This window comes from Pelodiscus sinensis, chromosome 1 (assembly GCF_049634645.1).
Source record: "Pelodiscus sinensis isolate JC-2024 chromosome 1, ASM4963464v1, whole genome shotgun sequence".
NCBI classification, from domain to species: Eukaryota; Metazoa; Chordata; order Testudines; family Trionychidae; genus Pelodiscus; species Pelodiscus sinensis.
The window spans coordinates 41,644,060-41,661,959 of NC_134711.1; the positions used below are offsets into that span (position 1 = coordinate 41,644,060).

The window sequence follows — 17,900 nt, forward strand, 5'->3', positions numbered from 1 at the left end:
AATGTACATTCCAGTTCTACATCTCCATTGTGCCCAAAATTCTCATTGGCTTCTGTGGAAATTTTGGGTTGCCAGGAAATGCAAAGTTTCTCAAAGTTGTTACAAACAAGTAAGGGTGTGTGAGTGTACAAATTGTGTATGATATGTATATACTATATAATAATTATATATTATAACATAATGTGCATGTGTGTGCACCTACAGAAAGATTTCCTTATCTGTTTGTAACAGCAACTGTATACACACACAATTACTGACAAACTGATTTCCAAAATTTTAAGAGAGGAACATAGAAAAATAGTACATATAATTAAAAGAACTGAGCAGCCTGAAGCCCAATAGCAGTGGTGACAAGTTATGCATAGTAGTAATATAATTAGAGTGCATGCTTAGAGTGAATCCTTATGCCTTTGTTTTACTCCTCACTGCTGTATACCTTTATGGTGTATGTTGTTTGTTTTAAGCCCATCTTTTCTTGTGTGCCACAGTCTTGCTGCTTTTACTTCTCATTCCTGCAAACCACTGATATGAGCAATGTAAATTGATGAAACACAGTGAATGGCGAATACTACAGGAATTGACTGAACTTGTGAAGTGTATTTATTTCTCATTTATCTTTATTATCTTTGTGTTTATCACTCAGAGTTTTTTGCACACTTTATAATTAATCTATTATCATCCATCTAAATATTGAAGTATAGTGAATCTGTTGTTTGGATGCACTGGAAAATGAATATGTATAAAGCCCATTGCTCACAGTGAGAAAGAGGTGATGCACAATGCTAGTAAGATTAATAGATTATTTTTCTGATATACTTATAATTTAAATGCATAATTAAACTGATTTTTATCAAAAGCATAGCTGTAAATAAATCAGATAATACACAGGAATGGGTAAAATGACAATAAATACATTGTGATTTTTAAAAAAAGCTTTTTGGATACTTTTATCCAATGAAAATTACAAAAGGTACTGAAAAGGATGCAAATACTAATGCATCTTGCATATCTTATTTTTAGATAGACTAACAGGGCCTGTTCCTGTTGTAGTCAATGACAAAACTGCTGTTCACTTCAATGAAACCATTACATGGTGCATAATATATATTGAATTTATCCATACCATTGTATCTGACATTGTAGCTGAAGACAAGGGAAGACTATTTCTTGGTGATTAACACTGACCTCTTAACTTATGCAATAGATTTTGTATATAGGATCTTGAAATGAAAAGGTGTCCTGAATAAAAGGTATATAGAGGTGAACGTGCAAATATTTTGTCTTGCAGGAATCTTTTCTCAGCAGTGTGGTTGCCAGGTTCCCAGGTCTAACCCCCAGTGCTCTCATTTTCACAATGTCTCCATTGAACTAGATTCAAAGTGCTTTCCCAGAAGACAGTAGTTAGGTTTTTGTTTTTTGTTTTGTTTTGTGTTGTTTTTAATGGAAGATGTGTTATAAGCTGCATTTATATAGACGGATTTGTTTGCTGTCTGGGCATCATTTTGCTTAGCCAATCCTCTGTTGTTGTATTATTATAATACAGAAAACCTTGTTTGAATAAAAATGAACATTTACAATAACAAATACACAAGGTGACTTAACCTTTTTGGCTTCCCTATGAAGATGTCATGTTTATGCAAAAGCCACCTTAATACTGGCATGCCCCAGCTTTTGTGTACTTGACATTTTGCAACATTAAAAACATTCTTCTAGTGTAGCTTTTTTGTGTGTAAATGTATATTTCTGGGATAATTTTATTAAGTCATGTTAATAACCTGTAATATTTGGTGTAAACTTGATATCCATTCTCTATGTAATAAAACACACATCTTAAGCTTATCAATGTCTGAGTCTCTAAACCAGGGAGCCCACTCCAACAAAGAGCATGCGGGAATGTGTTCTTCTCCATAACTTTTCTCCTCCCTCTAATTCTCAATGCTGTTTAGGAAGAAAAAGACCCCTCTCACACTCAATAAAGAATGTTTTGTTTAAGATGTACTTATAAGAAAGCAATATATTTTTGCCCATAAAGTTATTTAAAACCGGACTAGATTAGAGGTAATAAGACTCTGCCCATTAGGCTACAGTTGTTTGTGGGTTTTTTTTAACTAACTTAGAAGGTGGATAGAAACTTTTAAAGTTAAATTATTAAATACATTTCTCACCATTAGGGGTTGGGGAGTCTTAACCTTTGTTATGAGAGCTATATTTTAATAATGTGTTGAGAGAGGGAGGAAGTTTCAAATGGTTAGGAAGTTGAAGGGGTCATATGTGTTTATTGAAGGTGTATGGATGTTTCTTGTGGTTGCAGGAGCCAGTCAGACTGCAGAAATGTCCATGAAGTCTAGTTTTATTACTTTATAAACTAGATCCCTTCTGCCATTCAGATTATAATCAATGTGCTATAAGAACCAGAAGAGGCTTAACTAGAAGAAAATCATACCGAGGGCTCCTGTAGAATTTGCAACTGTTCAAACCCATATGATATTTATTATGCACATATTACCCTTTAGCTAGTCAAAATGTGAAGATCTGATGTAAGTGTGAACCCCATGCACAAGTGGGTCAGTAACAGAACAGCATGGCTGTGTCTACATTGGCACCCCTTTCCGGAAAAGGGATGCTAATGTAGCACATCGGAATAGCAAAATCCGCGGGGGATTTAAAAAATACCCCCCACGGTATTTGCATTAACGTGGCTGCCGCTTTTTTCCGGCTTGGAGATAAGCCGGAGAAAAGCGCCAGTCTAGACGTGATTCTCCGGAAAATAAGCCCTTTTCCGGAGGATCTCTTATTCCTACTTCCTGTTACTTCGAAGTAGGAATAAGAGATCCTCCGGAAAAGGGCTTATTTTCCGGTCGAATCACGTCTAGACTGGCGCTTTTCTCCAGCTTATCTCCAAGCCGGAAAAAGCGACAGCCATGTTAATGCAAATACCGCGGGGGATATTTAAATCCCCCGTGGATTTTGCTATTCCGATGTGCTACATTAGCATCCCTTTTCCGGAAGGGATGCCAGTGTAGACACAGCCCATGTGTCTGTTTAATTTGAAATAATTGCATAGGTAATATTTTATTAGAAACAAGTTTTCTAAAGGAAGTGAAAGATGTAAATGCCCTCAAAGCTCCCAAGGATCTATCTGAGGAAAAACAAGGACACTACAAACATTATTGAAATTGAGGAGGGAAGTAGAGTGTCACTTGTGCATGTGATGAGAGGGCTTCATGGTGATTTAAAGCTCTCAGTGCATGTTCATTTCACTGAATGAACAAAGAAAAACTAGTGACCTGCACAATCATGTAACACCTTGCTGTTGGACTCTGATTACTATGTAGCTAAATGAAAATCAAATGAAAACATACACCCTCATCCTCATTTATTCATATGGATCTAATGTTTGCTATGTTTATTTACACAAATATATTCCATTGAAGTAATAGAATATTCTGTAGCCATCAATGGAACAAAATATTGACCCAGAGCTCATCATGTTTCCCTTTAGAAGAGAAATTAAATTATAAAAGGAGAAAATTATAGAGCAGTAGTGTCAGTATTGCTAACCTCAAGCATTCAAAAATCATGAGATTAGATTAAAAATTATGGGATTTTGTAAAAATAATACATTTAGTATTCTTTTTACTTGCCCTCAAGGTTTTGTGTCTTTGGAGTTCACATTTTAAAGTTTTTTTTTCTCCAAAATCATGAGTCTCAGAAACTTTTTTAATTGCGAGCTGAGATTCTCATCATTTACATGTGACTCCAAGAGCTAATGAAATAAAGGTAATTATGTTTTTAGAAGAATGTTTAAGATCCTTGATTTTAAAAATGTATTTAACTCCTTCTGTGGTGTCCAACACACTAGCCACATGTGGCTATTTGACTGGGTGAGTGTGGCTAGTTAGCTTGAACAATGTGGCTATTTGGCCGGTTGAGTGTGGTTAGTTTGCTATAGCAGTAGCCACTGTAATTGCTACTGCTTCAGAACTGGTTGGACACCACAGTCCTGAGTAATAGCTATGGAGTCACTGGTTACAACTCCGTAGTTAAGAGTGAGTTCTGTTTTTTACTGAAATCGGGAATTCATTCTCTTTGTTTTGTAAGGAAAATGTAATGTATCCTTCTTAGATGCACAGTCCTTACTCTTTCAGTACAGAATTAATTTTCTGGGAGTTTACAAGAAAATCCATTAATTTTAATAATGAATTAAAATTAATTTAAAATTGGTCCTTTAAGAAATTCAGCATCTCTGGTAGTTTTTATTTGGTTCCAAATGATCTTAACAATTGAATAACACAAACCTGTCCAACACATTATCAATAAACTACAGCCTATACTGGAATAGGATACTAAACTCCAAGAGGCTCTGGGAGACAGACCCATAGTCTCCTATAGACAACCACCTAACCTCAAGATGATTCTTACCAACAACCACAGGACATACCACACTAATACCAACCCTGGTACCTTCCCTTGCAACAAATCCCGTTGCCAGCTTTGTCCACATATTCACTCTGCTGATACCATTATTGGACCTAACCAAGTGAGTTATAAGATCAAGAACACATATTCCTGCGCATCCAGAAATATAATTTATGCTATCATGTGCCGGAAGTGTCTGTCTGCTTTGTACATTGGACAAACATCTCAGATACTTCGCCAAAGGATCAATGCCCACAAAACAGATATTAGACAGGATCACAAAGAAAAAACAGTTTCTTGCCATTTCAACCAGAAAGGACACCGTCTCAACGACTTAATTATCTGCATCCTGCTTCAGAAGCCTTTTAAATCTGCACTTGAAAGGGAATCCTCTGAACTGTCATTCATGCTAAAATTCGACACTCTACGCGGGGGTCTCAACAAAGACTCTAGCTATCTTACCCATTACAAAGATAGCTTCCCCAATTATCACCTATAATACCATTAGCTCACAGACATTTACCTGCCCCCTTCCTTCTCCCCCCCCCCCCCCCCGCATCCCCCTTCTGTTCTGAAATTTGATTTGTCCTTTTCATATGTGTTCATTTTTTTAAATTGTATCCTTTGGTATATATGGTTGTGACTATTTTCTTCCACTATTTGATCTGAGGAAATGGGTCTGGCCCACGGAAGCTCATCACCTAATAAACCATCTTGTTAGTCTTTAAAGTGCTACATAGTCCTGTATTTTCTTACAGATACTTCAAACTTTCAAGATAGTTAAAATTAAATTAAGTCTTTTATATGAACTATATTCAAAGAAATTAGGCTGAGCTCAAGTTAAGATATCTATTATTGTGCAGTCTAATTATGTAGGCCATAGACTGGCTCAGGTAACTCTTAAATACAGACATTATTACATCAGAGGTAAACCAAACTATTGCCAACTTTCTTGTATGTGTAGCAGAGTTCTGTTGATTGTAGGGATTCTGTGAGACTGGACACATGAGTGAAGAGTTCTCATTGGTAGATTATTTGGCCTAGCACTGCTTTTTAAGCATAATAGCTGCATAATAGCTTGGGCAATAGTACTTGAAAGGCTTCCCTGGCACTGCTGTCATGGCACTTTTGTGCATTGAAGCACCAGTCTGTTCCTGCTGCTCTGGCAATACAAAACATCTGTAAATCCATCTGAAGTGAATAGTGAGCTCTGGCTGCATTGTGCAGCTTTGCTAAACTAGTGAATCTACTCTTAAAACTTACTTAAAACACATTTAAGGTGGAGAATCCATGTAATCAAATTATTAAATATATTGCATGGTAACGTCATTGGGGAGGGGTGATAAATTGTTAGTGTTTGTGAGTGGCATTTTTACTAATTTTTAAAAACAGGACATTCCTAGTAAAAAAAAACCTGTTAAGACATAGTTAAATTTGAGAGTACCTACCTTGGGCTTATTGAAAGAAATGCACAGCTCTGGTTTCCAAAATAACCTTAAATCACTCTAGTAGGGACATTATACAATGAGAATGCACTTGTTTTATATCTTGCAGTTCCATTTTGAATAAAACTGATTTTAACACCGAGATTTATAAATATTTCCCCCCCATCTGGAATCACTGCAACACAGACTTCATGTTCATCATCCTTAAGGTTAAGCATAAATATCAATAATTTAATTCTACACCATAGTTGGGTTTTGGTTTTTTTGTTAGAGAACATTAGTAGAAAACAAAATGATAACATTAAACAGGAAAGAGGACATGTGTATGATAAATATCTTACCCTAAATATATTCCAACAAGTAATGAGTTATGTTTAATTCACAGTAATTATTCACAGTAATTATTTTATTTCTTTTAAATGTCCCTGTCTGTAGATCCAGAATCCTAGAATATTTGCTGCACGTAGCTAAAATTTAAACTCAAGTAATAAATGTATTGATTATGAAATCATTTTCTGTGTAGAAAAATTAAATTTTTCATACTCGGGAGGATCCGCTCTTGGCAATTCCATTGGGTGAGGGATTGGAGTTGCCAATTTTCTAATCACACAAAACTGAACACCCTGCCCCGCCCCTTCCCAAAAGCCCCACACCTCACTCTTTCTATTGGCTGTCCCTCTGTCAATCATTCTCCCTCACCCTCAGTCACTTTCATTAGCCTGGGGCCAAGGGGTTTGTGTGTAGGAGGGATGAGGGCACTGGCTGAGGGTGTGACTCAGAGTTCAGGCTGGAGATGAGGAGTTTGGAGTGCAGGAGGGCATTCTGGGCTGGAGTGAGGGCTCTGGCTAGGGATGCACTCTGAGTGGAGCTGAGGATGAGAATTTGGCAAGAGGGAGCTCAGGGATGGGGTAGAGGATTGGAGTGCAGGGTTCCAGGAGTGCGGCGCCCAGGAAGTGGCCCTCAGGTGTCTATATTAGCCCCTAGGAGAATGGGTTGCCAGGGAGACTCTGCACACTGTTCTTGCTCCTGCAGGCATGCCCGCCCCACCCACCCACCTCCCTCCCATCATTGTGCAGCTTTGCTACACTAGTGAATCTACTCTTAAAACTTACTTAAAACACATTTAAGGTGGAGAATCCATGTAATCAAATTGTTAAATATATTGCATGGTAATGTCATTGGGGGAAGGGTGATAAATTGTTAGTGTTTGTGAGTGGCATTTTTAAAAACAGGACCACTGGGAGTGTGGAGCTCCCTCTCATCATGGGTCCTGACCACTGGGAGTGTGGAGCCAGCCTTCAAAGCAAGAGCAGTGCACAGAGCCCTCTTTACCATTCTTTCACCCAGAGGCCACTGCAAGGACTTGGCAGTCGCTTCCAGGATCCATACAGAGCCAGGACAAGTAGGAAGCCTGCCTTAGCCTCAGGCCCACACTGCACCACCAAAGGCACTTTTAATAGTCCACTTGGGAATGCAGACCAGAGCCAGCAGAATCAGTTTTTGATTAGGTGTCCAGTAAAAACCTGGGTGCCTAGCAACCCTAGATGGAGTGGGCTGTGTTGGGATTTTTGAAGAATCAAAATGTCTCTCAAACAAGGGTTTATAGTGTTGTGTAGGAATGGACACGTTCCCATTCTCTGTTCCTCTGTTTCCCACCCCACCTTTTGACTTGTGTATTTAAATTGTAACCTTTTCAGAGCAAAAACAGTTTCATACTGTTTATACAGAGTTTAACTGCAGTCTTGGTTGTAATCTCAAGACCACGACTATAAAATATAAAATAAATAGCTCTTGCTTAATCTTCATCTGTCATAAGTGGCACTGTTTATGTTATGAATTGGTTAGTTGCTGTGTTAAATTATTCTTTTTCATTGAAAGCTACAGAGGTAAAAAAACAATTAATGTAGCTTAAGATACCCCTTTTAATGCAGCATAATTTTTTGGCAGTAGGTGGAGGTAGGGGCTGCCTGAAATGGAGAGGCTGCTTTTTAAGTAGGCATATCCCAGCCTAATATGAATCACCAGTAGAGCTGGCAAAAGGAATCCATTTTAGCATTTTGTGTTTGATTACACTTATCACTGTAATAACTAATACTCCCAGTTCCCTGCCTTAATCAACAAACCATGCTCCTTTCTCTTGTGGTTTAATGGCATTCCATGGAGTTCAGATCCTGAGAGACTTCTCACTCCAATATGATATCCTGATAGATATATCTGCAAACGTATAAAAAGAAAAAATAGGAAATAATATAAAATGATATATCATGTAATATCTTTGCAATGGCTGCTTTATGGCCAGAAATAGACCTCCAAATGATTGAAATAACTTATTTTGACATTGAATAACTTCTGATATAAACTAAACATTTTATTCACCTAAGGTGGTTGTGTTACAAACACGTGAAAATCCTCTTGAAGAAGCCAATTAAACAGACAAGCACTACTTGGAAGAAGCGAGCAGAAATGGCAAGTGTTGGAGGGCATTGCTGCAGATCCTGTGTTTGAAAGTAGAGGAATTTGGAAAGTTGTGTGTTTCATGTTTCTGGTTATTTTCTCTGGAGGTCATGTGGCTACGCTGTGGACCCCTGAATAAACCAGATGAGACAGATCTGCTTGTCAGTGTCTCTGTAAGGTCCCCATGGCTCTGTGACCAGATTTTTTGTTTGAAATATCTGAACCAGTGCCAGATCGAGCCATACTTGCTCAGTAAGTGGTAAGGGGCGCTACGCACCCAGGCGCATAGCGCCCCTTACCACCTCAATCAGGCACTCGCCATAGATTGGCACCTCAGGAAGCTGCCCAGCTGCCCCCCCCCCCCCTTAATCTGGCCCTGATCTGAACCTGTGGTTAATTTCTCCCTATTAACAAGGGGATTGTGCTGAGTAATAAGACTTAGTATATGTTATTTACCAGGCAAAGTCCTGGATTGGTGCATAGGAGCTGCAAATGGGATTTTCTGAGGATGCTGGCAGAAGGGACCGGAAAATCGATATGGAAGACCAAAAAAAAATGTTCAGCCTACTTGTGATGTGCTACATTTTCCTTTCTGCCAGAGATAGAAGAAAGTTCTGGTGCACAAAATGCTAATTGAGGGCCTTAGTGGACAAGAAGATACACAAAACATAAAAAAATCTGGACCAAAAGAGTCATAGAACCAGCATGTACAATAATTCTTTGAGTGCTAGCTTACATTGATTCCATCCTAATTGTGTGCACATCCATGTACACGATCACCAGAGATTTTTGCCTTAGTGATATCCATAGGGTCAGCTATAGCACCCCTTTGAATGCTGTGCTCAGGTGTTGGTATATTAGGCACTGCTGACCTTATGCCCTCTTTTGGGTGACTAATCATCAGGCCCTGCTAGGCAAGTACAATTTCCAACTGTGGGACTCCATCAGCAAATTCAAGGAGGACCTCCCACAGGCCTGACAAACACTGAGATTGGGTGTTGTTGTAAATACTGATGCATATTGGGCAGTCATGCAGAGTGATTAGGATTGCTTGGTAACCTGGGCATATTCAAATAAAATGTGTTTTAATACAGCCAATTGCAGTATTATACATACAGGAACAAAGAATGCAAGCCATGCATCCAAAATGGTGAATGTTATCCTGGAAACAGTGATAGGGGTATAATGGTGAGAAACAACTCAACTTGAGCTCCCAGTCCAGTGCTTGGATGTGTGAATGGGGGAACAGTGAGTGGAAGTAGACAGGTGATTTTACCTCTGTGTACAACATTGGTAAGACCAGTACTAGAATCCTATGTCCAGTTCTGATATCCACATTTTTGAAGAATGTTGAAAAATTGGAGACTGTGCAAAATAGAGCCATACAAATTATTTCTAGGCTGGAAAAATGCCTTTCAGTTGAAGACCTAAAGAACTCAATCTATTCAGTTTATCAAAAATAAATTTTAGTAATGACTTGTTTCTGATGGAAAAGTGCTTTCATAGAGGAAAAAAATACCAGGCTCTAACGGGCTCTTTAATTTAGCAGAAAGACATAAGAAGTGCTGAAGACTGGATGCTGAAGCCAGACAAATTCAAAGCAGAAATTAGGCACAATTTTTAACCATGAGTGTTCTTAGCCACTCTGACACATGGTTAAGGGAATTGCTGGGGTCTCGATATCTTGATGTCTTCTAATCAAAACTTGATGCCTTTCAGGAAGATATGCTTCCACTTAATATAAGATATGCTTTAGTAAAATACTAGCTGGAGTTACCCGGCGTTGCTTGGGAAACCAGAGGAACAAAATGTAGAAAAACAGTAGTCCATTATCTTTTTTTGAATGAAAGAAAAGTTGCATTGATTTCTATAGGGATTAAAATATACGTCCACATCATCCCTGGAGGCGGGGGGGTGCGACCCCGGGTGGAGCAGAAGTTACACGCGGGCGGGGCTCCCCAGCTCACACCTGGGGCTGCAAGTGCCACGGGGAGCAGAGAGGGTGCCCGAGCCGTTGTGCGCATGGGGGTGGGGCACTGCATGCCAGCCCCGGGGGGGGGGGGGGGAGATGGACGCTTATGTAATCTTGTGGGCGGGAGGGGGCGAGTCTCAGATGGCGCTGGGGCCGCAGGCGGCGGACACAGAACCTAGGGTGGGCAGGGCGGCCCCTGCAGCGCAGCGCGGCGGGTTATTTTTTGATTTTTACAGCTTGAGTGCAGGCCTGATCAGATCCAAAAGTACCTTAAAACCTTCTCCTGGATGAAAGGTTATCCCATGCAAAGTTTGATTGTGGTAGCTCTTGTAGTGTCCAAGTTATTAGCGCACAAACTGACAAACATTCTCCTTTATGGATTAGATAAGTAAACTACCCAGTAATTTACTGGGTTTAATTGTGTGAAATTTAAAGGCTTGTCATATACAGGAAGTAAGAAGAGATGATCTAATGGTCCTTTCTGGCCTATCTCTCTGAATCTGTGAAGTAGTCCTCTTTTCATTTCAAAACCTTGAGATTAGTCAGTTTCCTTAGGTCAGTTAGCAATGCCGGATTGTTTTCTTGTTACCATATGTGACTCTCTGATAATACATACTTGAAATGTCGTGCATTACTTCCAAAGCCCTTTCTTGCATTTTTCGTGAGTGAGAAAGTGAAGTAGAAAACAGATGATTGATGGCTTTTGCTGTTTGTTTACTAAAAGATGTCAATAGGTATACTTAGTGACTTGCAGGAGCTTGTTTCCTTCAGAGTGTTGTTAATCTGAGCAGTATAAATGTATCTTCACAAACACCTTTACCATTTGAGAGGAGAAGGCACATAATGAAAACCAACAGAACAGATTTCCATTTTTTGTGTGTGTTTTTCTGTTTGGTTGCCTTACAATAGTTTTAAATGTTCACTGACAAACAGCAGAATGTTTTCCTGATATTCTGGAGGTTATTGGAGCTTCCAAATATCAGCCAATTATACTAATAGGGGCTGTGTACCCTTTGCTTGGGGGGAATCCCCTTAAAATTTAGCTGCTTAATTTTCTAATGTAGCCAGCTGTTTTGAACAGGTTGGTGCTGCAGCAGGCAAGGATCCTTCCTAGGGTCCTGCAGGGCTGCTGGCAGAAAGCTGCCCAGATAAGCAGCTCTTAGCCAGAGCCTGCCTCTGGCACCCTCCATCCTCTCCCTGCCCCAGGCCACCATCCAAACTCTCTATACCCTCCTGACCCCCTTCTCCAGGTCACAACTCCCTCCCAGATCCTGAACCCCCTCCTAGATACCTCCCCCACGCCAGATTCCTCACCTGCACCCTAAATCTCTGCCCCAGATCACAACCCCCTTCTTCACTCAAAATCTCTGTGAGCCAACACCCTCTCATGCATCCCAGTTCCTTACCCTGAGCTCCATTCTGCACACAACCTCCATCCCAGACCCCACACTCCCTCAATAGAAAAGTGCAGCCCTTGACCATTTACCAAAATCTTGGAGTGCCTCCCTGTAATGGGGCCTCTCCTCCCTTCACTGGACAGGAGGGGGTTAAACCAGCCCTTGGGCCTGAGAAGAATCCACCCACTGAGCCTTACTGGACAGGCCCAAACTGCTCTTCTCTAAAAGAGAGGAGCCCAGCTCAACTGGGGCTGGCAGCCAGAGAGTGACATTTGAAGCAGAAAGCAGCTCGGGACGGTGATGGCTATTGGGTGAGTCAGCCGACACTGGAGAGTCAGTGTTGCATTTGGAGTTTTCCCCACTGAGTCAGTGGCTCTGGAAAGCCACCAACAGGGCTCTGGGCAGAGGACCACTGGAGTAGGAGGACCTGGATCCCCCTGCCAGGAGATGTAAACTCTCCCTCTACTTCCCATCCCTTGAGGGGGGACGGCATCACCTCGCAAGTAGGAGAGAAGTCTCAAAGGGGTAGCTGTGTTAGTCTGAACCTGCATAAACAATCAGAGGTCCTGTGGCACCTTATAGACTAACAGATTTATTGGAGCATAAGCTTTCGTGGGCAAAGACCCACTTCGTCAGATGCATGTTCACATGCATCTGACAAAGTGGATCTTTGCCCACGAAAGCTTATGCTCCAATAAATCTGTTACTTGAGTAGAAGAGAGTTATTAAAGGGGACTTTTGAACTGTACTGCTCTGCAACCAGGAGCAAGTTATAGACTTTGTCCAGTGGGTTGCATCTCACACCCCCACTCGCAGGGAGAGGAGAAGCAATTTATTGTCCAGGGCCCTTGAAGACATTTTCCCGTGAATACAGATAAGCTACAGACTGTGGAAATTGAGTCACACTACCCCCACAAGGAGGAGGAGGAGGCATTGTTGATTGGGACTGTGGAATTGTGTTGCCTTGCAAACAAGGGCAAGATAGAGATGCTGATCATTGGGTTACCCTGAGCTGGGGACTAAGGGGGTGGAAGATCATGCCAACAGTGGTGGGTGAAGTGAGACACACGTTCTGGGGAACAAAAAGGGAGAAATATGTGAGTGACAGGTGCAAGTCAGACACTCCCACCCCTCCCTGAATGGGGTCTTCTCCCCAGCCACATGACACTCCCTCATCAAAAATGATTGTGGACTCCTGGCCTAAGCATATGAGCAAGCACCAGAGAGAGAATGCTTTGTGCAACCTCAAAATCTTGGTTCACCCTACCCAATGTCCCATCTCCAGCAAGGCCCAGGGCTTTGAGCCATCCTGTCCCATCACAAGCAACAATTAAACCTGTCCAGTTATCTGTTAAAACTAATTACATTTTCCCCCACAACTCCTACTGTGAGACTGTACCAAAACCTTACTCCTCTGATGGTTAGAACTCTTCTTCTAATCTCCAGTCTCAAATATTACTGTTATATCCATTCTTTTTGTGACAAAACTGTCTGCTAATAAGCTTACCAGAGATCACCCCCAGATCTATCAAAGGCTTTATTTAGATCATCTGTCCTTCAAACTCTACACCAGGTTTTATTTAGGGTTGCTAGTTCATCACAGTTTTTCCTGAGAACAAGAACAACCATGCATAGGTTAGTTCTTCCTTTATACAGCTTGGACATTTGAATTTGTCCTCATGTAATAAGTGATCAGTGAAGGTCCTTTCCTCACAGAATAGCTTCAGAAGTCTGGGTTTTTCATAACTGGGGTCTGGTACATTTGCTATCTTCTCCATCTAGAGAATTTTTGTCCAAAAAATTAATTCTCGTCTAGCACATTGGTTAAAGTAGTCCTTTGAAGTACATAATACCTCCTTGGATTTTCGCTAGTCTCCCTTTAACATAGCCTTGACTAAGTAAATTATCTTTGATTTTTCTAGATTGTGTATGGTTTTTATGAAAGGTCATACTCTTCAAATTCTTAACATGAATGAATTAAGTATTAATATTTATATGTACCATTCTGGAAAAAAGTAATGAGACAGCTTTGGTTTACTTACATTTTGTAGGTGTTACTATTTTATTTATGTTGAGGCCTCAGTCTGGATTGAATCTCCATTGTGCTAAACATAGTATGTGTTTGTCCTATGCTTCATGCAGTGCAGTTTGTCCTGATTTGATGATTTTGTAATGTAACATTAAGTATTAAAATACATAATGTAAGTTATCACATTACTTTTTTCAGAACTGTACATGAAAGTTCATATGCATATTAAAGGCATAAAGAATTTGGCCTTTCATAAAGCTATATTCAAAATGTGGAGTGTAATCCTAGCCTTATAGAAGACAGTGGGAAAACGTATAGTACTACAACATGGCCCAGATCTCATGCATGGGACTTACAATCTAAGGCAATTATGTTATGTTAGGGTACAAGCAAACTGGTTTGTATGTTTGTCATTTAAGACTTGTTGTTAGGTCTGTGTGTAGAATGAATATTAAGGCTGGTGTGACAATTGTTCATGTATCCTTAGTTAATAATTTCCATTCTTTTTAATATTTAGTACCATAAAGAAGCATTAACTTTACAGGATATATTATTTAAGTTAGAACTAACACAGTAAGAGGAAACAATCATGTTCTTTTCTAGGAATGAGGGTTCCCACAGAAAAGATTGTGAGAATAATTGTGTACGAGTCTTGTTGTTTTTTTTCTACTACTATTTGTATTATGTATTTGATTTAGATTAAGTAGCTTTTCATTCTTTGTAAATTATTGGTGGTGGTCAGGTAATTAATCACTACAAGATCAGGAATTGAAATCAGTTATATAAATTTTAATACCAATCTGTATTAAAAGGGAGAAGAATTAGGATGATAAAGTATTAGAAACCCTGCATTATAACTTCATTCTGTTTCCATATTGTGTCATTTTGTATGTCTTGTTTCTACAAGCAAGCTTAGCTTTAGTGTGCTGAAAGGATTATTTTGGGTTGTGAAAGCCCAGTTTAAGTCAGTGGTATATTTGTATACTATAGAAGGTTAAATTAATGTATAATGAGTGAATACAGTAAAATTATTTTTTGTGCCAGTCATGCTAAGCTATCCACTAAGAAATACTTCACAGAACTTGTTCCAAATCTTTGAAATCAACTCAGCACTTCATATTAATACTCCATAAAATCATTTGTTTCTTTTGGGCCAAATTGTCTAGAAGAAAGAGGTAGAAGGCAGCACACTATGCAATTTACTGCATAACATTTCCATTGAATCATTACACTGAAAGAAGTAGGGTGGGCAAGCTGGGTTTGAATGTCTATGGATTCATTCCTTATGGTGTAGACGGTACTGGGACCTACCATGAGGGTAGGGGACTAGATTCAATAACCTCTTGAGGTCCCTTCCATTTCTAGTGTTCTATGATTCTATCCCCATGAAACCTGCAGATATCACAAGATTACTATAGATCGTGAGATATACACTGAGACAAAGCAAAGGCAAGAGAGTCCTGCTCACTATGGTTACGTCTAAACTACACCCCTCTGTCAGCAGAGTGATGTAAATGAAGCACTTCGAAAGCGCAAATGAAGCAGAGATTTAAATATCCTGCTCTTCATTTGCATAATCACATCATGGTGCTGTTTCAAACAAGCGCCATGTTGAAAGTGAAAACACAATTTAGACGTGGCATACTCCTCGGGACTACAAGATCTTTTGAAAAATCACCTCATTGTTGAAAAAAACGCATCTAAACTGCAGTTTCACTTTCGACATGGCGCTTGTTTGAAACAGCGCCATGATGTGATTATGCAAATGAAGCACGGGATATTTAAATTCCCACTTCATTTGCACTTTCATAATGCTTCATTTACATCCCTCTGCCACATTAAAAGGAAATTCGGTTAAAAGGAAAGAGCCAATCTACTCTCTTAACTAAAAGTTGGTGAAGATAGCTGCATATGACTCAGATTACCATGCTGTTCTCGAGTGCATGCAGTTCCTACCAGGTGATTCTGGCTTCATTAACCTGAAAGTTGGCCTTGTATAATTGCTCCATTTGTTGAATCAGGTTCTTTGCAAAAGCTATGTTAGTGACAAAGAAATTTGGAGCCATCATGTTTTATCCTACGACTGTTTCACATGAGAACAGCACAGAATTCTATTTTAAAAGATTGCTGACTGGGTGGAGCCTGCTACCTGGTTCCTTGTATTCCTGTTTGGTGAGGAATGGAAAGGTTTGTTTGATAGTTGTAGGCGCATCTATTTATCATTAACCATTGCCTGGTATTTGTTTTCCTATACACAATTTCAGTGTTCTTGGTTGGACAACAGTGTTAAGTTACTCTTGTTTCAACCTGTAATATTTGCAGTGAGATGTTAATAACTCTGGTTCACAGCTCTTAGCTTTGGTGTGATGGGCCCTTTGAGTTTTCAGAAGCACTTCTTGCTGCAGTTTCTGTTCCAGTGGGAAAGTCCTTATCAATAATAAGGGAAAGGGCTCATAGGTTCAAATTCATAGTTGTTCACGTCAGAAAGGAGCATTGTGATAACTGAGTCCGATCTCCTGCATAACATGTTCCACAGAACATCTTGTGTCATGAATTTCATTCATAGTTGGGAAACCTGGTAGCCTAGTAATTATTAGCCTAACAGGTAATTTTTCACTTGAGCACACCACAAGGTGGCCTGTTTTTCATGTGCTCACTGTCCTAATTGGGATATAGTTCTCCGTACCCAAAGGAGGACCCAAAATAGATCTTATTTCAAGCTATCAGTATGGAGTCCTAAGAAGATTTAGGTCATGTTGACAGGGTACTAGACTCCCAGCAGGTATCTGCAGTAGGGAAATGTGGTGTGTTTAAATAGGATTGTATTATTAGTTGTAGCAAAAACATATTTGCCTGTTCTTTTAGTAGTGTTGGGAGAGTACATTTTTCTACAGTCAACTTTAAATACATGGAAAATGGGGCCAAAATTTTACTTTTTTCACTATTAAGATGCTGAGACTGGAAATGAAGCGTAAGAAATTAACAGTTAATATAGCCTAAATATTTCCATTCTAATGGATCCTTTCCTATTGCATTTAACTATATCAGACTTTGTAACCTTTGAGGTGGAAAAATTTCAGCCCTTTTTAAGTTTGAGGAGTGTAGGGGAAATATCACATTGCCATTGTTAAAATTGGTATAAAGAGCTCTAGTGTCCTTGTGTTTTTTTGAGGTAGAAATGTGAAATTTGGCAGGGACATATGTCTTTCCACTGTCTAAAGAGATGTTTTGATTTGGCAGCATTATTGGTGTTTAAAATATTTTGTGTAGACAAGCTGGTATTTTTATAGAAATGAAGGGATGTTGGTTGGTATTGAGGCTTTTTCTATCAAACTGCCATTATTTTATAGCAACATAAAATGTACCTAAGAAATTGTATGTGAAGATATGTATAAAACTTCACTCATATGATGTCTGAACATGCATATGCAATGAAGCAGGGTTTATGGAGTTCTCATCTTGTGTAACCTCTTTCAGAAAGCTTCCAAAACTCCACCTGTTCTGTGTGACCCATTCTGTTTATAATGCATAGCTTTATATATGCATTGTATTGTGCTACATTGTTTCCATCTCATATCTTTAAGGTTTATACTTAATAATAAATAATGCTTTATTTCTGGTGGATATAGTGATAAAGTTCAGTTAATGTTTTATCTTATTGCGTTAACTTTTTCTTCAAAAGAATTGTTAATTGTTCCTACCGAGCTAGCTTTAATTTGATGATGGATATTATTTTTTAGGCTAAACTGAGTTTAAATGTACTTCTACGAGGTTTAGCATTATTTATTCCACCTTTATGTTCTTTGCTGGTTTTTTATTTCCATTCTTCAGAGTAACTAATAGTTTCATTTGTGGGCTTTCCCCCCATTTATATTTGTTTTCTTTTATTTGAAATTTTTATTGGGTACCTTGCATTCCTATTATAACATCTTTTATTTCATAGTGCTAGTTTTCACTGCAGTGCTGAATAGAACCGTCTGCTTCAAAAGAATGTTATTGAGGGATGGAAGCAGCAACAGAAGAATCAGTTAATTACATGATGTTGGGTTTTGTACTTTTTTCAATTTTTAGATCAACTAAAATTTAGGGTCTTATTCAGATAAAACATGCCTGGAATTTAAACTGCAGCAAAAAGCATGAATCTTGCTAATGCCAGTAATGACTCATCTGGTGAGAATGGCATT

General features: G+C 39.3%; 1 protein-coding gene across 5 annotated transcripts in view; it reads left to right on the top strand.

Annotated features, from left to right (window-relative positions):
- Positions 1 to 17,900, top strand: part of CADPS2 (calcium dependent secretion activator 2) — a 514,814-nt gene that overhangs the window by 397,333 nt on the left and 99,581 nt on the right. The gene's annotated exons all lie outside the window — the stretch shown is intronic.